Source organism: Stenella coeruleoalba, assembly GCF_951394435.1.
Source record: "Stenella coeruleoalba genome assembly, chromosome: 4".
NCBI classification, from domain to species: domain Eukaryota; kingdom Metazoa; phylum Chordata; class Mammalia; order Artiodactyla; family Delphinidae; genus Stenella; species Stenella coeruleoalba.
In genome coordinates, this window is record NC_137149.1 from 18,807,049 (window position 1) to 18,831,523 (window position 24,475).

General features: G+C 38.9%; 1 long non-coding RNA gene across 3 annotated transcripts in view; it reads right to left on the minus strand.

Moving 5' to 3' along the window:
* LOC307185380 overlaps nucleotides 1-24,475 on the minus strand; it is a 58,789-nt gene that overhangs the window by 28,924 nt on the left and 5,390 nt on the right. For 2 of the 3 annotated variants that reach the window (XR_013828036.1, XR_013828037.1), the window contains exon 2: nucleotides 23,537-23,691. The exons of the other annotated variant lie outside the window; for it this stretch is intronic. This is a non-coding gene — a long non-coding RNA (uncharacterized lncRNA). The remainder of the gene's footprint in view (nucleotides 1-23,536; nucleotides 23,692-24,475) is intronic. 3 annotated transcript variants of the gene reach the window in all.

Here is a 24,475-nt window from a genome sequence, read left to right on the forward strand (position 1 = left end):
ATTTTTTTAAGTTTATACTCTGCAACATTTTCCTCAATCTCATTTGCATCACATCACTTAGTGTATTCTCTGACACAAGTAACAGACTGTTGTAATTTAACATTGAACTGCCTAACTGGAGCTTTTTCTTGGTGTGGCTCAAGCAAAGATTCAATTAAAGGAAAAAGATTTTCTACAGAGAGATGTTAATCGACATTAGCTGCTTTCAGATTCTTGGGTGTTGAGTTCTGTGTTCACCATAGAGTCAGTGAGATTCTTTACACTGTTGTCTTGTGACTGCAAAACCCAGTTCCATTGCTCAAAACAGGCTGCAAACCACAAAGATAAGAAGCTCCCAAAGCCTTTACTTAGTGTATTAGCCACCTGGGGGGCTTAAAACAACAGAAATGTATTGTCTCACAGTTCTGGAGGCTAGAGGCCTGAAATCAAGGTGTCGGCAGGCCTGCACCCCCTCTGAAACCTGTAAGGCAATCCTTCCCTGCTTCTTCCTAACTTCTGGTGGTTTGACGGCGGTCTTTGAGGTTGCAGCTGCATAACCCAATCTCTGCCTTAATCATCACATGGTGTTCTCCCTCTGTCTTTGTGGCCATATTCTCATAAGGACACCAGTTACATTGGAGTAGGTCCCCACCCAATTCCAGTATGACTTCATCTTAAATAAGTACCTCTGCAAGAATCCTATTTCCAAATAAGGTCACATTCTGAGGCTTGGACAGTTAGAGCTTTAACATATCTTACTTGAGGGGACAAAATTCAACCCATAACACTTAGTAAGAGTCACCATAACAAAGTTGCCCTCCCTGGCCCTGCCAGATGCCTCAAGCTTCATGTGTTAATGTGCTCTCCAATATTTTGCTCCTAGTTTATTTTTTAAACAATAAAGAGAAAAATTCTCCCTGTCCAAGTTCTGAAGTATAAAGGAGTTGGCTGGCGTTTGGAGGTAAAACTTAAAACTTTTGTTTAATTAGTAAGGGCTGGGCTGGAGGACATGGTTTCTGAATGCAGGTGAGCTTCCAAACACTGAAGCCCAGAATTCAATTCACCCATCCAGCAGCAGGGCAGCCAGATCACACATATATCACTCATGTAATCAAGATGTGCCCAGGTTTGACCTTGGCCCTGGTATTTTGCTGAAAGAGCCATACAGACGTCTACTTTCACAGCATTTCTCACATCCTGAAACTTGTGGGTGATCAGAGGTCGGGTGATATCATAATCATAGGGGACCATCATAGATGATCAGCTTAACAGTGACAGTAACACAAACAAGAGTTGTGAACAAGGGATGTCATTTGGATTTATCAATGATCTGAATAACTATCTGGATAGTCCCTTTCAAATTATGGGCAAGTAATGAAGATTGAACTTGTGTTAAAATTCTTATTATCAAATTCTGGGAAGATGACAATGGTGGGAATGGCAAGCTTTTGGATCTTCCCAAATCCCAGTATGGAGAAAACAGTGAAATTAAAACAAAAAACAAACCAGTGTACAACATTTACAACAAAACTAGGTGACAAGGTACTCCATGAACCCCAAAGTGCAAACAAGCAAGAGTCACAAGATCAGCACATAATCAGCAACTGTTCAGGAGAAAGCAGAGGGAAGCCAGGAGACGACTGACAACCTGATAATAGGAGACACCAAGATGGCTACCAGATCCTCAGGAGGAGGTGGGACAGTGAAAGCAGCAGCAGGAATGAGAGGGGTTTGCCCCTGGCTTAGCAGGAGAGGCAAAGGGCCTGCAGGAAGCCGGGCTGACGGGCTTAGCAGCACACCCTCCTCACCTTCCATAGGGCCCTACACCCAGGCAAGATGGTCAGAGATGAATCAAAATTGAGCAGAAAGGAACAAAAGAGATGAAGGAAAGAGAAGGCCCAGATAAAAGTGGGGCAGATGAATAGAGGAAGAAAAACTCAGAAAAATCATTTTAAAATTAAAAATATATACACTCAAGACCACACAGAAACAACAGGAGTTGTTAGAACAAAATATCCTTCTGATAGTCAGGAAAACTTAATTCATATAGAAATGAGTAACAGAAAATGTCAAGGCCAAATCCCGTACAAAGACGCTACGTGTCTTCAATAAAAAGTCCTATTTGAGAATTTTTCACATCTTGTGAGGATGAATTAAATCATCATTTTGCCACCTTAAACTTTCATGAGGAGGAAAAAGTTCAAAGTCTGGATAAATTACTTTCTATTTTGACATAATAAAGAATGTGAAGAGAAAGGGAATGGAATACATTGTTAGAAAAAATATTTAAAACACATTTAATTTCACTAATCAACTTTTAATTTGTGACTACTAAAATTATTATAATAATTCTATATTCTTAAATTATTTTTCAGATTTATTATTGATTTCTAGTTCTCTTACGTCAATACTTGGTTTTGACCTTGATTTCAGCCAAGTATTGACTTTAACTTCTGGTCCTCTAGCATTTGGAAAAAGTATCCATCAGTGCATATCCACCCTGTACAATTTATGGTCTGGACGGCAGAAAGAGAACATGGATTCTCAGTGGGCTGCTTCCTCCCAAAAGGAGAATGAGAGGAAGGAATTGGGCTATGCATCCTCAACATCTTTTTCTAGATTCTTCCATCAGATTAAGGATTTATCAATTATCTATGATAAAAACCACTTGAAAATTCTAATTTGAAAAGATACATGCACTCCAATGTTCATAGCAGCACTATTTACAATAGCCAAGACATAGAAACAACCCAAGTGCCCAATGACAGACATGTTTAAGAAGAAGGGGTGTGTGTGTGTGTGTGTGTGTATGTATGTGTGTATATATAATTATATATATAATGTTCCATTATATTATATATAATATATATTATATTATATATAATGGAACATTATATATATATAAAAGTGGAATATTACTCAGCTATAAAAACGTTTGAAATATTGCCATCTGCAGCAACCTAGAGAATATCACACTAAGTGAAGCAAGTCAGACAGAGAAAAACAAATATTATGTAATATCACTTATATGTGGAATCTAAAAAATAACACAGATGAATCTATATACAAAACAGAAACAGACTCACAGACATAGGAAATAAACTATGTTACCAAAAGGAGAAGGGAGCAGGGGGAGGGATGAATTAGGAGTCTGTAATTATCTGTTAACTCCTATACATAAAATGGATAAGCAACAAGCATTTACTATATAACACAGGGAACTATATTCAATATCTTACAATAATCTATAATGGAAAATAATATAAAAAAATATATATAACTGAATCACTTTGCTGTACAACTGAAACCAACACAATATTGTAAATCAGCTACACTTCAATTTAAAAAAATAAATTAAAAAAACCCTTAGTAACTTAAAACAACAACAATTTTAAATGTTCATAATACCATGAGTTGTTGTTGCTTCAGCATCACATATACTAAAATTTAAACAATACAGAGAAGGTTAGCATGGCCCTGAGCAAAGATGACACACAAATTCACGAAGTATTTCATATTTTTAAGGGGTCAAATTTTCAAGAAGATATAATAATTGTAAATACATATACACCCAACATAGAGCACCTAAATATATTCAGCAAATAGTAATAGATGTGGAAAGAGAAATAGACAGTAATACAATAATAGTAGGGGATTGATTACCCCACTTTCAGCAACGGATAGATCATCCAGACAGAAAATCAACAAGGAAACATTGGATTTGAACCCTACATTAAATGGATCTAACAGACATTTATAGAGCATTCCATCCATCAGCGGCAGAACACTCATTCTTCTCAAGTGCACACAGAATATTCTCCAGGATAGACCATATGATAGGCCACAAAGCAAATCTTAGTAAATTTTAAAAGATTGAAATAATACCAAGTATATTTTCCAACCACAATGGTATAAGTTGAAATCAACAATAAGAGGAAAGTTGGAAAATTTACAAGCATATGGAAGCTAAACAACATACTCCTGAACAATGAGTGGGTAGAAGAACAAACATAAAAGGGAAATCAAAAAATATCTCAAAACAAATGGAAATGGAAACATAGCACACCAAAACATTTGGGATGCTGCAAAAGCAGTTCTGAAAGGCAAGTTTAACAGCAATAAATGCATATATTAAGAAAATAGAAAAATCTCAAATAAGCAACCTGACTTTACACCTCAAAGAATTAAAGAAAAAAGAACGAAGACCAAAGTTAGCAGAAGGAAGGAAATAACAAAGATCAGAGCAGAAATAAATGAAACATAGACCAGAAAAACAACAGAAAAGATCAATGAAACTAAGAGCTGGTTTTTCAAAAAGATAAACTTTTAGCTAGACTAAGAAAAAAGAGAAAAGGGCTTCCCTGGTGGCGCAGTGGTTGAGAGTTTGCCTGCCGATGCAGGGGACACGTGTTCATGCCCCGGTCTGGGAAGATCCCACATGCCGCGGAGCGGCTGGGCCCGTAAGCCATGGCCACTGAGCCTGCGCTCCTCAATGGGAGAGGCCACAAAAGTGAGAGGCCCGCGTACCACAAAAAGAAAAGAAAAAAAAGGAAAAAAGAGAAAAGACTCAAATAAAATCAGAAACTAAAGAGGAGACATTACAAATGATATTACAGAAATACATAGTATCGTAAGAGATTACCATAAGCAATTATAGACCAACAAATTGGATAAGCTAGAAGAAATGGATAAATTCTTAGAAGCATACAGCCTACCAAAACTGAATATGGAACAGACTCACAGACATAGAAAACAGACCTGTGGTTGCCAAGGGGGGTGGGTGGGGGAGGAATGGATTGGGAGTTTGGGATTAGCAGAGGTAAACTATTATATATTAGAATGGATAAACAACAAGGTCTTACTGTATAGCAAAGGGAGTTATATTTAACATCCTGTAATAAACCATTATGGAAAAGAAAAAAAAAGACTGAATCTGGAAGAAATAAAAAATCTTAACAGACCAATAATGAGTGAGATTGAATCAGTAATCAAAAACCTTTGAACACAGAAAAGCCAGATGACTTCACTGGTGAATTCTACCAAACATTTAAAGAAGAATTAACACCCATTATTCTCAAATTCTCCCAAAAAATTGAAGAGAAGGGGACATTTTCAACTTTCTTTATTTCATGAAGCCAGCATTACCCTGATACCAAAGCCAGATAAGGACACTACAAGAAAAGGAAACTATAGAACAATATCCCTGATAAATGCAAGAATTCTCAACAAAATATTAGCAAACTGAATCCAACAACACATTAAAAGGATCATACACCATAACCAAATGGGAATTATCCCCGGGATGCAAGAATAGGTCAACATAATGCAAATCAATAAATGTTATACACCACATTAATAGCATGAAAGACAAAAATCATATGATCATCTCAATAGACGCAGAAAATGCACTTGACAAAATACAATACCCTTTCATGAGAGAAACCATCAACAAATTGGGTGTAGAAGGAATATACCTCCACATAATGAAGGTCATACTGACAACCCACAGCTAACATCATACTCAATGGTGAAGGACTGAAAGCTTTTCCTCTAAGATCAGATACAAGATCAGGGTGCCCACTCTCACCGCTCCGATTTAAAATAGTACTGGAAGTCCTAGCTAGAGTAATTAGGCAAGGTATAGAAATAAAAGGTATCCAGCTGGGGAAGGAAGAAATAAAATAGTCATTATTTGCAAATCATATGGCCTTATGCAGAAAATTCTAAAGACTGAACCAAAAAAACTGCTGGAACTAATCAATGAATTCAGTAAAGTTGCAGGATAAAAATCAACATATATGCTCAATATTCTGTAATAACAAAGAATTTAAAAACTCATAGATACATGTATATGTATAACTGAATCACTTTGCTGTACACCTGAAACTAACACAACATTGTTAATCAACTGTGCTCCAATATAAAATAAAAAATTTAAAAAATCAACATACAGAAATCAGTTGTGGGCTTCCGTGGTGGCGCAGTGGTGGAGTGTCTGCCTGCCGATGCAGGGGACACGGGTTCGTGCCCTGGTCTGGGAAGATGCCACATGCCGCAGAGAGGCTGGGCCCGTGAGCCATGGCCACTGGGCCTGTGCGTCCGGAGCCTGTGCTCTGCAATGGGAGAGGCCACAACAGTGAGAGGCCCGTGTATCGAGAAAAAAAAAAAAAAAGAAATCAGTTGTGTTTCCATACACTAACAATGAAATATCTGAAAAAGAAGTAAAACTATCCCAGCCACAACAGTATCAAAAACAATAAAATAATTAGGAATAAGTTTAAGCAAGGAAGTGAAAGATCTGTACAATGAAAACTACAAGACTTTGATGAAAGAAATTGAAGAAGACACAAATGGAAAGCTATTTCATGTTCATGGATAAAATTAATATTGTTAAAGTGTCCATGTTATTCTAAGCCATCTATGGATTCAATGCAATACCTATCAAAAATCCAGTAACATTTTTCACAGCAATAGCAAAAACAATTCTAAAATTTGTATGGAACCACAATAGACCCTGAATAGTCAAAGCAATCCTGACAAAAAGGAAAGGATATTTTCTTCAGTAAATGGTGTTGGGAAACTTGGGTAACCACGGGCAGAAGAATGAAATTGAACCCTTATATCACTCACAAAAATTAACTTGAAATGAATTAAAGACTTAAACATAGGCCTCATACCATAAAAGTCCTGGAAGAAAACAGAGAAGAAACTCTTTGACATTGGTCTTGGCAATGATTTTTTGGATGTGATATGACACCAAAAGCTCAAGCAACAAAAGAAAAAAAATCGACAAGTGGAACTATGTCAAACTAAAAATCTTTTGCACAGAGAAAAACAATTAACAAAATGAAAAGGCAAACTATGGAATGGGAAAAAATATTTGCAAACCACGTATTGGATAAGGGGTTAATATCGACAATATATAAAGAACTCATAGAACTTAATACTAACAACAAATAAACTGATTAAAGATGGGCAGAGGAACTGAATAGACATTTTTCCAAAGAAGATATCCAAATAGGCAACAGGTACATGAAAAGATGCTCAACGTCACTAATCGTTAGGGAAATGCAAATCAAAACCACAATAAGATATCACCTCACACCTGTTAGGATGGCTGTCATCAAAAAGACAAGAGATAACAAGTGTTTGCAAGGATGTGGAGAAAGGGAACCCTTGTGCATTGCTGGTGGGAATGTAAATTGGTTGAACTGCTATGGAAAACAGTGTGGAGGTTCCTCAAAAATTTAGAAATACAACTAACGTGTGATCCAGGAATCTCAGTTCTGGATATATACTCGAAGGAAATGAAAACAGGATGTTGAAAAGACATGTGCACTTCCATGTTTATTGTAGCATAATTCACAATAGCCAAGATATGGAAACAACCTAAGTGTCAATGGATGAATGGCTAAATAATTTCTATATATATATAAAATATATTTTTATATATATATAAAATATTCCCTTACATATATATATATATGGTTATAGAAGCTGTTTTATATATATATATATATATATATATATATATATATATATCCCAATGGAATATTACTCAGCCATGAGAAAGAAGAAAATCCTGCCATTTACCACAACATGGATGGACTTTTGAGGGCATTACGCTAAGTGAGATAAGCCAGACAGAGAAAGACAAATATTGCATGATATCACTTACAATGGAATCTAAAAAAGAAGAATTTGTAGACACAGAATAGAATGGTGGTTACCAGGGACTGGGGGAGGTGGGTGAACTGGGGAGATGTGTTAAAGGGTACAAACTTGCAACTAGCAGATGAATAAGTTGTGGAGAGCTAATGCACAGCATAGTGACTACAGTCAACTGTACTGTATAATATATTTCATTGCTAAGAGACTCCATCTTAAGTGTTCTCACCACAAAAAGTGAAATGATAATTATGTGCCATGATAAAGGTGTTAGCTTAAGCTATGGTGCTAATCATATTGCAATATATAAATGAATCAAATCAACACATTGTACACCTTAAACTTACACAATGTTATATGGAAATTATATCTCAATAAAAAAATACTGTGGGTCATCAATTTGCACTGGACCCAATGGGAGGTCTTCCTGCTGGTTTTGTCTGGGTCACACACATAGCTGCAGTCATCTGCAGGTGAGCTCTCTTATACAGCTGGTGGTTGGTTTCAGCTGTTGGTTGGGCCTTTCTGTCATGTGTTCTCTCACTGTTGAGAAGCCTAGTCTGGGTTACGCAAGAGCAGCATTCATGGGGACCAGTGCAGAAGCTGCAAGGCCACTGGAGGCAAAGAAGTTCAGAAGCCACAACCCACCACTTGCACTGTACTCTGTTGATGAAAGGAAATCATAAATGCAGGCCAGATTGAAGGGGTGGGAAATTAATCCTGCCTCTTGGTGGGAGAAGTGGCTAAGTCACATTATAAAGGGCCTGAGGAGGGAGGAATTATTGTGACCACTTTTGCAAACAATCTTCCCCAAAGTCCAGCTCCTCTCCTGGGACAGATGAGTAAAGGAATGAGAGGCCAGCAGTGCCAATGGGAATGGAGCCTCTGAAAATGGAAGGAAATAGCAGGAGTGAGGGAGAAGTGTCTGTTCTTCCCACTCAGCCCACAAAACTTTAATACTTTATTTATTTTTGGCTGCTTTGGGTCTTCGTTGCTGTGTGTGCAGGCTTTCTCTACTTGTGGAGAGTGGGGGCTACTCTTTGTTGTGGAGCACGGGCTCTAGGCACACGGGCTTCAGTAGTTGTGGCTTGCGGGCTCAGTAGTTGTGGCTCGCAAGCTCTAGCGCACAGGCTCAGTAGTTGTGGCGCATGGGCTTAGTTGCACTGCGGCATGTGGGATCTTCCCGGATCAGGGCTCAAACCCGTGTCCCCTGCATTGGCAGGTGGATTCTTAACCACTGTGTTACTAGCGAAGTCCCTAATACTTTAAAATAAAGGATTCCTTTCAACCTATGAGTAGCAATTTCAGAAAGTAACATTAATTCAAATAACATTATTCTCTGCTTATATCTTTTAATCTTATGATATCACTTATATTTAGAATTTAAAAAAATGATACAAATGAACTAATATACAAAACAGAAGTAGACCCACAGACATAGAAAACAAACTTACAGTTACCAAAGGGGGAAGGTGGGGGAGGGATAAATTAGGAGTTTGGTATTAACATATACACACTACTATATATAAAATAGATAACCAACAGGGACCTACTGTATAGCACAGGGAACTATATACTTTGTAATAACCTATATGGGAAAAAAATCTGAAGAACTATACATATATATATATATATATATATATATATATATATATGGATGTATATATATATGTATAACTGAATCAATTTCCTGTACACCTGAAGCTAATACAACATTGTAAATCAACTCTACTTCAATAAAAAAAAGGTTACCAAGATAAATTAAAAAAATAAAAAAACAAAACCTCTACAAGCAGTAAATGCATTGAGTGATTCTAGATTTTTAGACTGCATATATATTTTTGCTAAGCCCTGATTATTAAAGAAAGTTTAATTAAAGTTTAAATATATTTTTCTCTAGATGTAGAAAGGAAAGTCAACGAATATACTAGGAAGTGAAGTGAGATTGCCATACTACAAAGATTACTGTTAAACATTGGCATAATTAAGGAAAGCTTCAAACTCAAGGTTTTCTCTTCAGGGCTTTACAAATTGGAGAGATTCTTCTATATTTAGATGGTTTAAAGGACAGCATCATACATACCAAGGGAGGCGGGGAGATGAATATTTTTAACCATGATTCATTTTGCCTCTGCAGCCCCATGGCCAACCGGTGTCTTATAATGAGAAAGGCTGCTAACCCATCACAACCCCATGGATTTGGGTGCTGATGAGTAAAAGGAAAACAAGGTCTGCATCATCATCAGTGGCTAAGGAGACAGGGGTCAGGGCAAGTGGAGGACAGGCTTCGAGTGTGCAGTACAAAATCCAGCGCCTCTGCGGCTCCCAGGAAGCTTGCTCAACAACCGCTCCAAACTCTTCCCTTTGGGACAGTCTAACATTCATGGAGCAAAACTGGACCAGGAGGTAAAACCAGTCTGTCTTGAATGGCTGGGCCTTGGTTTCATGGACATCTTGGTGTCAAGTCTTGGCTGTTGTGTGATCTGGTCACAGTAGGGAAAGGGGCTGGTGCTATATCCCTCAGTAGGTTCTCACCTTTTCGTTCTGAATCAGGGCAAACTGTAAGGTGGAAAAACAGAGCCCAAGAGGGGAAATGGAAAAGCCTGCTGCCTCACACCTTTTCTGCCCTCCCTCTGCTGGGGCTTTCCTAGTGCTGAGCTGCAGCTAGCAGGGAACCAGAGGGAAGGAGAGGTGCCCAAAGGGAGCTGCTGATATCTGGGGGACTGTTTGTATGCAGGAATGTCCCAGAAAGACTAACCCCACCTACAGTTTCTCTTCCTTTTCACTTATGGTAACAATGGGCAATGAATCTCTCTCTTTCCCTCCCTTCCTTCCTTCCTTCTCTGCTTCTTCTTTCCTTTAAAATTCCTCATTACTATTCACTGTGAAACTTGGTAAGAACTACCATGATTGAATGTGACGGGCATCCACACAGCTCAGGGACATTCACAAAAGGCATTTTAACCATGAAAGCTGCGAAGTATGACTTAGAACATCTTCTCAAGGGCGTGAAGAATTCTGAATTTTGCATCTTTTATTCTGGCTATGCACATGCATACATATACACATTAACACTAAAAAAATTTTTTTCTGAGTCTTGAAGAAATGTATCAAGATTGAGTCTTCAGAAAAATCAGTATTTTGATAGAGTATCATTTGTATTTTTTATCTTTACTAAAGATATATCTGATATTCAGTCTGTCTTGTAAAAAGATGTAGCTCAGTGGAAAACTTTTGCTTTTTATTTACAGTATGATCTTCGGTCAATGGGAGATTATAATAACTGCTTTTGACTTATTAAACCGTTTTATTCTGTGCTGAAGTTTATGTAGCACATGTTGTATCTAAACAGTACCAGACAGAAAACTGACCCCAGTATAAGGAGCTGAGGGAAGGCTGAGACTTCATTTGTCACAGAGGAGATTCCCAATTGACTAGATCACCCTTATACATGAAGATAGAGGAGCTGACAATTGGCTCGGTTGGCATATAATGAAGCAGCAAGATGACAAAGTGGTTGTCTTAGGGTTTTGTGTTCACTTTGTAGATATTTTAGAAATAATAGAAATTATTTCTGATACTACTTTAGAAAGGTGTAGTACAAATTCACAAAAATCCTTATCTTCCTACATTAGGCAAACTATCCTATACTCTTGAGTCTCTGGATTGGTATCTCTAATCTCAGCCCACTCTGTAGCCAGCAGAGGTAGCCATCCTGACCTTTCTTTAATAATAATAGTGTTAACGTATATCTCATTCCTCTCAGGTAGATTCTGTTTTTACCACCGGTAGGTGGTAAAGCCAGGACTTGAACCCATTAGTCAGACCCACGCCATCATATTGCATTTGTACCTTGATATCAAGTCAAGTATTTTTAATGCAAGTGTACTGAAATGCTTCATGTTTGAGAGGCAGATTAAAATGCTTATTAAATGCAACAAATTCCACTGTAGTTGGGTTGAATATGTCACTTCCTTGCTTCAAAATCTCCAGTTGTTCCCTATTGACCCACACCTAAGTGATCCATTGAAGAAATCAATTAAAATGAGGAAAATGCTGTAAACGCATACTAATATTTTAAATTTAACATGAAACATGGGCAGCCACGTGTGATATGGAGTGAGGGTCTCATCTTGAGCAGGGGTCCTCTGGTGGAGTTCAGGGGGGCCTCCTTACCTACATCACAGTCAGCTGCATCATCTTATGATCTGAAGTTGCAGTTTCTTTAAAGTAGAACAAGATCTGAAAGACATCTCTGAGGCAATCTGAGCCCAGAATCCTTCTGGAGTTCTATATATTTTCTCCAGTTTTTAAAATAACTTTCTCCCCTACAGCTAATTTAACATCAATTTTTTTAGGTCCTCACTTTAATCAATTCTTTCCAAAGCATTCTACTTAGCTGTCATAGAAATTATCCCCCCATCATTCCCCCTCACATTCTTTTTTTAAAAATAAATTTATTTATTTATTTTTGGCTGCGTTGGGTCTTTGTTGCTGTGTGTAGGCTTTCTCCAGTTGCGGTGAGTGGGGGCTACTCTTTGTTATGGTGCATGGGCGTCTCATTGCTGTGGCTTCTCTTGTTGCAGAGCACGGGCTCTAGGTGCACGGGCTTCAGTAGTTGTGGCACGCAGGATTCAGTAGTTGTGGTGCACGGGCTTAGCTGCTCCCCAGCATGTGGGATCTTCCCGGACCAGGATTCAAACCCATGTCCTCTGCATTGGCAGGCGGATTCTTAACCACTTCACCACCAGGAAAGTCCCCCCCACCCCACATTCTTATTTCATCAGGTTACATAGCATTGAATTAAATTATGTTGTTCCAGTTACAAATAAAGAAGGCACCAACAGGCTCAGGAGCAAAGGTAACTAATTCTTGGTAAGCCCTGAACTCAGATGGTGGAGGCAGCAGTGCTGGGAGCTGTGGAGAGAGGCAGCTGTCTCCCAAGTTCAGGTGCAGGAAGCATCAGCAAACAAGTTTTACGAAGGGAATGAGAAGTGTCAATTATCTACAGAGCTGACTGACTGGACATCCATTATGAAAGCTTCTCTGGTTCAGGTTTCTCAGTCTGGCATTCATGGTCCTCAGACTTGCCTCCACCCAGCCCCCAACTCTCCTATCCCCTGCATGTGTCATATGGACCATGGATGAAGACCATATTTACTCTTCTCCAGCCAGAAGTATCAACACTCCCCTGTGGTACAAGATACTTTGTCCAAACTCTCCTGGAATGTCCTTTGCACCAGCACGTGTTCCTGTTGAAAGCCTACCCATCCTTCAGATCTCTCCAGAGAGAAGAACCAGCCAGCATATACCAGTATATACAACATAAATCCACATACATATCACTGACGTTCCCAAAGGATTTCCAAACAACTTGAAAAAATTCAAAATAAATATGAAACAGGACAAACGAAAGAAAAAAAAATTGCAGGGGAATGCATGTGTTCAAGTATTTGAGGTGATCTCGTAACATCAGCAGAGTTCTTAATTTGTTTCTCAGCTTTTCTTAATTTAAAAGGCAAAAGGACTATATCATTTTTTTTAACCTGATAAAAGAAAGTAAGCTTGTTTACCTTTAAGACCAATTCATTCCTGATACAAAAATCAAATCATGTGTAACTACATGTTAACACAGAAGGGAAGCCTCCAGAGAGAGGGCTTGATTCCTTTGTCAAGATAAATTCATGGGCCCGTGTTAGAAATCCTTGGAAGTCTTTTCATATTCTGTCTAGGCTCTTAGACATCACCTACCATTCTCTAAGAACTTTCCAATGGGTCATCTCATGTCAGCACTGTCAGGCACTTCAGACACCACGGGGCAGCACTGAAACTGAATTCACAACACGTGGGATGGTTCTGCTCTGCCTCTTAACAGGTGAGTGATCCTTCCAGGTTACTTAAACTCTATGCTTTTCATTTTCTCATCTATAAAATGGTATTCAATAATTGGAAAAATATAACTGAAAAGTACCTATCACAGTGCCTGACACATATTAGGTGACAATTTAAAGTACTGTTATTATTATTACTAGTTTTCTTTAAAAATGGCCAACAAACAAACAGACAAAACAACAACAACAAAAACTTTTCCTTCTCCCTGGCTTCTTTTTCTCTGATTTAAAACTTCACAGGTCCCACCAGAGGGCAGAGAGCAGAAGCAAGAAGAACTACAATCCTTCAGCCTGTGGAACAAAAACCACATTCACAGAAAGATATACAAGATGAAAAGGCAGAGGGCTATGTACCAGATGAAGGAACAAGATAAAACCCCAGAAAAACAACTAAATGAAGTGGAGATAAGCAACCTTCCAGAAAAAGAATTCAGAATAATGATAGTGAAGATGATCGAGGAACTCGGAAAAAGAATGGAGGCAAAGATCGAGAAGATGCAAGAAATGTTTAACAAAGACCTAGAAGAATTAAAGAACAAACAAACAGAGATGAACAATACAATAACTGAAATGAAAAATACACTAGAAGGAATCAATATCAGAATAACTGAGGCAGAAGGACGGATAAGTGACCTGGAAGACAGAATGGTGGCATTCACTGCTGCGGAACAGAATAAAGAAAAAAGAATGAAAAGAAATGAAGACAGCCTAAGAGACCACTGGGACAACATTAAACACAACAACATTCACATTATAGGGGTCCCAGAAGGAGAAGAGAGAGAGAAAGGACCCGACAAAATATGTGAAGAGATTATAGTTGAAAACTTCCCTAACATGGGAAAGGAAATAGCCACCCAAGTCCAGGAAGCGCAGAGAGTCCCATACAGGATAAACCCAACGAGAAACATGCCGAAACACAGAGTAATCAAATTGGCAAAAATGAAAGACAAAGAAAAATTATTGAAAGCAACAAGGGAAAATCGACAAATAACATACAAGGGAACTCCCATAAGGTTAACAGCTGATTTTTCAGCAGAAACTCTACGAGCCAGAAGGGAGTGGCATGACATATTTAAAGTGATGAAAGGGAAGACCTACAACCCAGATTACTCTACCCAGCAAGGACCTCATTCAGATTCGATGGAGAAATCAAAAGCTTTACAGACAAGCAAAAGCTAAGAGACTTCAGCACCACCAAACCAGCTCTACAACAAATGCTAAAGGAACTTCTCTAAGTGGGAAACACAAGAGAAGAAAAGGATCTACAAAAACAAACCCAAAACAATTAAGAAAATGGTCATAGGAACATACATATTGATAACTACCTTAAACGTGAATGGATTAAATGCTCCAACCAAAAGACACAGGCTTGCTGAATGGATACAAAAACAAGACCCGTATATATGCTGTCTACCAGAGACCCACTTCAGACCTAGGGACACATACAGACTGAGAGTGAGGGGATGGAAAAAGATATTGCATGTGAATGGAAATCAAAAGAAAGCTGGAGTAGCAATCCTCATTTCAGATAAAATAGACTTTAAAATAAAGAATGTTACAAGAGCCAAAGAAGGACACTATGTAATGATCAAGGGATCAATCCAAGAAGAAGATATAACAATTATAAATATATATGCACCCAACGTAGTAGCACCTCAATACATAAGGCAACTGCTAACAGCTATTAAAGAGGAACTCGACAGTAATACAGTAATAGTGGGGGACTGTAATACCTCACTTACACCAATGGACAGATCATCCAAACAGAAAATTAATAAGGAAACACAAGCTTTAAATGACAAAATAGACCAGATAGATTTAATTGATATTTATAGGACATTCCATCCAAAAACCGCAGATTACACTGTCTTCTCAAGTGCGCATGGAACATTCTCCAGGATAGATCACATCTTGGGTCACAAGTCAAGCCTCCATAAATTTAAGAAAATTGAAATCATATCAAGCATCTTTTATGACCACAACACTATGAGATTAGAAACAAATTACAGGGGAAAAAACGTAAAAAACACAAACACACAGAGATTAAACAATACATTAATAAATAACCAAGAGATCAATGAAGAAATCAAAGAGGAAATCAAAAACTACCTAGAGACAAATGACAATGAAAACACAATGATCCAAAACCTATGGGACGCAGCAAAAGCAGTTCTAAGAGGGAAGTTTATAGCAATACAAGCCTACCTCAAGAAACAAGAAAATTCTCAAATAAACAATCTAACCTTACACCTAAAGGAACTAGAGAAAGAAGAACAAACAAAACCCAAAGTTAGCAGAAGAAAAGAAATCATAAAGATCAGAGCAGAAATAAATGAAGTAGAAACAAAGAAAACAAGAGCAAAGATCAATAAAACTAAAAGCTGGTTCTTTGAGAAGATAAACAATATTGATAAACCATTAGCCAGATTCATCATGAAAAAGAGGGAGAGGACTCAAATCAATAAAATTAGAAATGGAAAAGGAGAAGTTAAAACAGACACCGCAGAAATACAAAGCATCCTAAGAGACCACCACAAGCAACTCTATGCCAATAAAAAGGACAACCTGGAAGAAATGGACAAACTCTTAGAAAGGTATATCCTTCCAAGACTGAACCAGGAAAAAATAGAAAATATGAACAGACCAATGACAAGTAATGAAGTTGAAACTGTGACTACAAATCTTCCAAAAAACAAAAGTCCAGGACCAGGTGATTTCACAGGTGAATTCTATCAAACATTTAGAGAAGAGCTAACACCTATCCTTCTCAAACACTTCCAAACAATTGCAGAGGATGGAACACTCCCAAACTCATTCTATGAGCCCACCATCACCCTGATACCAAAACCAGACAAAGATACTACAAAAAAAGAAAATTACAGACCAATATCCATGATGAACATAGATGCAAAAATACTCAACAAAATACGAGCAAACAGAATCCAACAACACATTAAAAGGATCATACACCATGATCAAGTGGGATTTATCCCAGGGATGCAAGGAATCTTCAATATACACAAATCAAGCAATGTGATACACCATATTAACAAATAGAAGAAGAAAAACCATATGATCATTTCAATAGATGCAGAAAAAGCTTTTGAAAAAATCCAACACCCATTTATGATTAAAAACTCTCCAGAAAGTGGGCATAGAGGGAACCTACCTCAATATACTAAAGGCCATATATGACAAACCCACGGTAAACATCATGCTCAATGGTGAAAAACTGAAATCATTTCCTCTAAGATCAGGAACAAGACAAGGAGGTCCACTCTCACCACTATTATTCAGCATAGTTTTGGAAGTCCTAGCCACAGCAATCAGAGAAGAAAAAGAAATAAAAGCAATACAAATTGGAAAAGAAGTAAAACTGTCACTATTTGCAGATGACATGATACTGTACATAGAGAATCCCAAAGATGACACCAGAAAACTACTAGAGCTAATCAATGAATTTGGTAAAGATGCAGGATACAAAATTAATGCACAGAAATCTCTTGCATTCCTGTATACTAATGATGAAAAATTTGAAAGAGGAATTAAGGAAACACTCCCATTTACCACTGCAACAAAAAGAATAAAATACCTAGGAATAAACTTACCTAAGGAGACAAAAGACCTGTATGCAGAAAACTATGACACTGATGAAAGAAATTAAAGATGATCCAAACAGATGGAGAGATATACCATGTTCTTGGATTGGAAGAATCAATATTGTGAAAATGACTATACTATCCAAATCAATCTACAGATTCAATGTAATCCCTATCAAATTACCAATGGCATTTTTTTACAGAACTAGAACAAGAAATCTTAAAATTTGTATGGAGACACAAAAGACCCTGAACAGAAAAAGCAGTCTTGAGGGAAAAAAATGGAGCTGGAGGAATCAGACTCCCTGACTTCAGACTATACTTCAAAGCTACAGTAATCAAGAAAACACGGTACTGGCACTAAAACAGAAATATAGATCAATGGAACAGGATAGAAGGCCCAGAGATAAACCCACATATATATGGTCATCTTATCTTTGATAAAGGAGGCAAGAATATACAATGGAGAAAAGACAGCCTCTTCAATAAGTGGTGCTGACAAAACTGGACAGCTACATGTAAAATTATGAATTTAGAACACTCTCTAAAACCATACACAAAAATAAACTCAAAATGGATTAAAGACCTAAATGTAAGGCCAGGCACCATAAAACTCTTAGAGGAAAACATAGGCAGAACACTCTAGGACATAAATCACAGCAAGATTTTTTTTGACCCAACTCCTAGAGTAATGGAAATAAAAACAAAAATAAACAAATGGGACCTAATGAAACTTAAACGCTTTTGCACAGCAAAGAAAACCATAAAGAAGACAAAAAGACAACCCTCAGAATGGGAGAAAATATTTGCAAACGAAGCACCTGACAAAGGATTAATCTCCAAAACGTACAAGCAGCTCATGCAGTTCAATATCAAAAAAACAAACAACCCAACCCCCAAATGGGCAGAAGACCTAAATAGACATTTCTCTAAAGAAGATATACGGATTGCCAACAAACACAGGAAAGGATGCTCAACATCACTAATCATTAGAGAAATGCAAATCAAAACTACAATGAGGTATCACCTTACACCAGTCAGAATGGCCATCATCAAAAAATCTGGAGAAAAGGGAACCCTCTTGCACTGTTGGTGGGAATGTAAATTGATTATAGCCACTATGGAGAACAGTATGCAGGTTCCTTAAAAAACTAAAAATAGAACTACCTTATGACCCAGCAATCCCACTACTGGGCATATACCCTGAGAAAACCATAATTCCGGAAGAGTCATGTACCACAATGTTCATTGCAGCTCTATTTACAATAGGCAGGACTTGGAAGCAACTTAAGTGTCCACTGACAGATGAATGGATAAAGAATATGTGGCACATATATACAATGGAATATTACTCAGCCATAAAAAGAAACAAAATTGAGTTATTTGTAGTGAGGTGGATGGACCTAGAGTCTGTCATACAGAGTTAATTCAGTCAGAAAGAGAAAAACAAATACAGTATGCTAACACATATATATGGAATCTAAAAAAAAAGGTTCTGAAGAACCTAGAGGGAGGACAGGAATAAAGACGCAGACATAGAGAATGGACTTGAGGACACAGGGAGGGGGAAGGGTAAGCTGGGACGAAGTGAGAGAGTGGCATGGACTTATATATACTGCCAAATGTAAAATAGATAGCTAGTGGGAAGCAGCCACATAGCACAGGGAGATCAGCTCAGTGCTTTGTGTCCGCCTAGAGGGGTGGGATGGGGAGTGTGGGAGGGAGACGCAAGAGGGAGGGGATATGGGGACATATGTATATGTATAGCTGATTCACTTTGTTTTAAAGCAGAAACTAACACACTATTGTAAAGCAATTATACTCCAATAAAGATGTTTAAAAAAAAAAAAAGCATTGCAAGTCTAGGAGTGAAAAAAATAAAAAAAAATGAAAATGCACAGGTCTTCTCACTCCTGGAGAAACCCTGGTTTGACTGTGATGTGCCTTTAATCTACTATTTTATTTCCTACCTGCTTTTTAACGCCATTTGCCATCTTACTAACACTTCAAAATTTGGCTCTCCAGTAACTTAATCTTCACTCTATTGAAACTTCAAGATCCCCAGTGACTCAGTGTCACTCTCTGCAGCGCTCAGCAATTTGAAGAGACGTTGAGATTTCCCCTTCCCTGTCACACTACTTTCTTGTCCTCCTACTCCTCTGTTTCTTCATTCAATTTCTCCTACCTCAACTCTGTCTCAGTGGTGGTTATTGCCCAAGGAGATGTCCTCAGGCCTCTGGTTTACATAATCTCCGCTGTCACTGAGTAACTTTATCAGCAAACATCTTTACATAGATGCCTCCCAAATCTTTCTTTCCAGACTAGATTGTTCCCCAGATTTTAACTGCAAAACTGCTGAACTTCCATTTAGATGTCTAATAGGCATCTCAGACTCAGTGTGCTGAATGAAGCACATAATCTTCCCCAAATATAATCTCTTCAAACCTCTAAATCATCTTTGATTCCCTCTTATCTCCCCACATCAAGTCAGACGTGAAGACCTGTCAAGTCTTCCTTTCTCATGTATCTCAAGGTATCAATTCCTTTTCACTCCTACCACCACCGCTAACATCATTCATTGTTGCCATCTTGGATTATTATAATCTTCTCAACTCTAGTTTTCTTCAACCTCAATCTAGTTTGCATTCTGCTACCAAGTTATTATTCTTTAAAAAACTGCTTTCATCAAACATCAAATAACTGCTTACCTCAAAAACATTCATGACTCCCTAAATTTTATAGGAAAATAGACAACCTACCTTGATATTCCAGAGTTAGAGTTTCCAAAATTGGGTTTAGTTTGTCAGTTTAGACTTGTCTACAACTAATTCTTGACATTAATATTTATTAAAATAAAATAAAATATCCTACTCATAATTCCTAAAAGCCCATGATGTTTTTAGATTCCAGAGTCTACTCCTTGTCTTTCTCTGCCTGCTTCACTTAAAAAAAAAAAAAAGGATAAACCAATTTCATGATTTCTTTCTGGCATATCAACTCTTACCTCAATATCAATCCAATTGTTTGCCAAGGTTCTATGTCCAATTTCAGAAATACACCATGTGACACAAACTTGAACAATTAATGCACCAATTCCTCCTTGGCCATAATAATTGTTTCAGGGATGGGCATACGACCCATGTATTTCCAAGTGGAATGAATCTTAGGACTTGTGAGGACATTTCTGAGAAAAGAGTCAGGATAGGATTGACTAGGCTGAAATTAAAAATATCAAATCTCAGTGGCTTAACTCAATATGTTTTATTTCTTGCTCATGTCACAGTCTGATATGGGGTAGGAGGCTTCCCCTCAGGGCTCTCCTCCAAGTGGTGATTCAGTGATCTAGCACCTTCCACACTGCCATTTTAAGCAAGTGACGGCAAATGCAAAAGGGGCAGAGAACATGGTTAGTCTTGGACGTTGAGTGGCCAAGTTTTATTTCCAGTGGGCAAAACCCAGTCATGTGGTTCCAGACAAACCCCAAGAGAGGTAGGAAATATAGCCCTATATGCCTGGGAAGAGGAAAATGAAACAAGATTTGCTAAACATTGGGATTCTTTCTGCCACATGAGGGAGGGTTAGGAAAAAGTAAGATTGTTGAATCATTTAAGGATGCATAAAATATCAGGATTAATCTTTTATTTCCATAAAAAAGTTAATATAAGATTTTCCAGAGTGTACAAGACACCCAGAAAGAGTCATAGATCTGCCTGTGCCCACCCAGAAGACCCAGTGTTTCAGCTCCTAGGAGTGTAAATTTAATGCTCTGAGGCGGAACGTTGGTCCACTTCCATATTTTTTTCCTTTCATGTGTACGCAGAAGTTTGCCCTACTGTGGACTTCCTGGAAAAGAGAGAGGCCAAAGAGGGATGTACAGAGGAAAAAGGGGAGAATGAAAAAGAGCAGGGGGAGAAAGGAGAGGTGAATCGAGGGAGAAAAAGGAGACAGGATGAGAGAGAAGAAGGAGGCAGTAGTGGTAAGACCGATGGCATTTGTGTTTGTCGTTTTTAGTTATCTGTTATCTAAAAACCCTGAGAGCATTTCCTTAATTCTGCACTTCTTGCAAATAGACTATGGCTTCACACATGTGGGGAGGTGTGGCTGGTCCTACTTACATGGGAAATAATAGAAAATACATATATTGGTCTTTGCCCCCAGTTCCTAGCACAGAGCTCCTGAAACTCTTGTATTTCCTAGGCGAAAACAGCACTAGGAGCATCTTTTCTTCTCATATTTTGTCTTTGACCCCTGTTCCTGACACAGGGCTCCTAAATTCCTTGGAATTTCCTGGATGATAGGAGTGTCTTTTGTTCTAATGAGGTGACCCCGGATGAGCTCCTGGATGGGGGCCGATCACCAAAAAGGCCAAGCCATGATTCGAAGCTTGGAACTTTCAGCCCCGCCCCATTCTCCTGAGAAGGGAGAGGGGCTGGAAATGGAGTTAATGATATATCATGCCTACATGAGGAAAGTACAGGGTTTGGGGAGCTTCAAGGTGGGTAAACACACCCACGTATGGGGTGGGTGGTGTACCCCAACTCCACAGGGACAGAAGCTCCTGTGGACACATTCAGGATGCGTCCAGACCTCACCCCATGTACCTGTTCATCTGGCTGTTCATATATATCCTTTATGATATCCTTTAATTATACAATCAAATGGAAAACATGTTTCCCTGCATTCTGTGAGCTGTTCTAGCAAATGATCGAATCCAAGGAGGAAGGTCGTAGGAACCTCTGATGTGTAGCCAAGTCAGACAGAAGTTGTGGGTAACCTGGGGACCCACAACTTGTGATCGGCATCTGAAGCGGGTGCGGGAACCGTCTTGTGGGATTGAGGCCTTAACCTGTGGGGTCTGCAACTTTGGTTAGTGTCAGAATTGAACTGAATTATAGGACATCCAGCTGGTATCTCAGAGAATTGCTGGGTGGTAGAAAAATCCCCATACATTTGGTGACCAGAAGTGTCAGAAGTGAAGTGTTCTGTGTGGGTAGTAAAGGAGAGACACACAGGAAGAGTGTGTTTTTTCCCTTTACATGGTAGCAATAGACCCCCACTGTATGAAATGATTTGAATGCCTCCTAGACACATCCCTGAGAGAAACATAATCTCCCTCCCTGGCTGGCTTCATGGCATCCTGGCCTCCTCTGTGTCTGCAATTGTCTGCCATGGGGTCATTCTCTTTGGTTTAGGTTCTTGGGAAAAGTAACTTGTATCTGGGATAATATTTAAAAAATATGTTTCCTCTTGCATTCCTTTGTACAGACTGTTCCCCCAGTCTTTTTTCAGAGGCATCTATTTGCCTAACGATATTTAGAATGTTCCAGCAGGAATGTAAAGAGAAAAGTTTATAATATATAATACGGGATTTAGGGCAAAGACAATAGTTACTGAAGTCAGGCTTTATTAAGAGATAGGGTTTTCTAAGTTCATTTAGCTCTCAGATAATTGAGTTTCTCCTGTAGGCAGGGAGGATACCTTCCACTGTGCTATCTAGGTCATGAGACTTGCTGCCCTAGGGAGAGAGAAGGATATTTATTCATATGTTAAACAATGAAGTGTCTTCTCTGTCCCGGGCATCATTCAAAGTGTTAGGAATTCAGCAAATAAACAAAAGACGCAGCCTTTTTTTAGGAATGTCCATACAGTGGTGTGGTGGTAAATGTTTAATAGTGAGCTCTCTGGAGAAAAGGCTCTGCTTTGTAGTATTTGCTGATTTCATGCTGCAAATGCTCTTACCTTGTCAGATTTCAAGTTACTCACATGATATCACTAAATGAAGAGTTGAGAAGGGATAGACTACATAACTGTTAACTCTCTTGAACCGGTACAAACTAGCAACAGTACACTGAGGGCTACATATGAGATAAAACTGTGTGTGTGTGTGTGTGTGTGTGTGTGTGTGAGAGAGAGAGAGAGAGAAAGAGAGAGAGAGAGAGAGAGAGAGAGTGGGTGGGGGGAGAATAAAGAGGTGGGGGGTAGGGTGAGGTAGATGTGAGTTATTGATGATGTTTTAGTTCCTGGGTTGGGCGATGGTTTCACCATGTTCATTATATTATTTAATTAATAAACAACCAGCTAAAAATAAAAGAGGGACATGCAGGAAACCAATGAAGATAATGCATTAAGAACAAAAAATTCTGATTAATCCAATTCTGTGCACCTAAGGACCATAAAAGAAAAGTGAGATATGACAAAGAGAATGTCAAAAAGATCAAAACATCTCTTTTTAGCTGGAGAAATGGTGGGAAGGAGAAGACCCAGAAGCTGTGGACAGAGATGGACATGGGGAAGATAGGCAGGTCTTTGCACTTCCTTTAAAAGCCTAACCTGGTGGATTTTCTAGAAACACTCAAGCAGGTGTGAGAAGGCTCACGAACATCAGGGCGCACGACTCACCTTCTCAGATGAACAGGAGAGAGCACACATCACCACTGGTTGAAGGTGATTCAGGAAAGAGTGTGGGAAGGATGCAGACAGATGGGCCTCAGCAAGGGCTCACAGTGTCCCGCAGATCGCTCGGAAGTCAGGGGCCTGGATGTTTCCAAAGTACCCTGATGAGAAACCACAGAAGTGTGGAAAGTGCTGGTGGACTGGCTAAGCCCAGGGCCAGGGTAAGTAGGCTGCCCTGAGCCCAGATTTTGACTCAGAAGGACAGGGGTTGGAATCACAGAGTTGAGCAGGCAGGCCAGCCCTGAACCCTCAAAGCCAGATGAGCCAGTTGCACCTCAGTGGCCACCAGTGTAGGAAGCAAAAAACCCAACTATTTCTCAGTAGAAGTCAGTGAGGATAGAGGGGTCAGTGCTGGGAACCCCACGTCCTATCCCCCCAGTCTCTGTCCTGTGAGAGGGTGTGTAAGCCATGCCCTGTCCCCACCTGCGGAGGAGCAGCCAGAGGGAGAGGAAAGAGAGACCTTGGGCACTTTAAAGAGATGGAGCCGTCATCTCAAGGGACTGTTGAATTTATTACCAGGGCCAGCTTTGTGGGTGTTCGGCCATAAGGGCCACAGGCTTGCGTTAATACTCCACTGTTGCCATCTTGAAATCCTTAATTTTGAGCAAGGGGGACTGCATTTCCATTTTGCCCTGAGCCCTGCAATTATGTAGCTGGTTCTTCTTACTACAATGTCATAAGATTACTTAGAGACTCAACTAACATTTAGGGTTTTGTTTTGTTTTGTTTTTTCTTGTTATCTAGAGTGTCAGGTCATGATGAAATTGAGACAATTTATGGAGATACAAGGAAATATTTTCTCAGCCCAATCTGAGTGTAGTGGGAGCAATTTCACCTTGTCACAAGTGCACAAAAGGGTTATTGTCTATTAACAACTCATCCTAC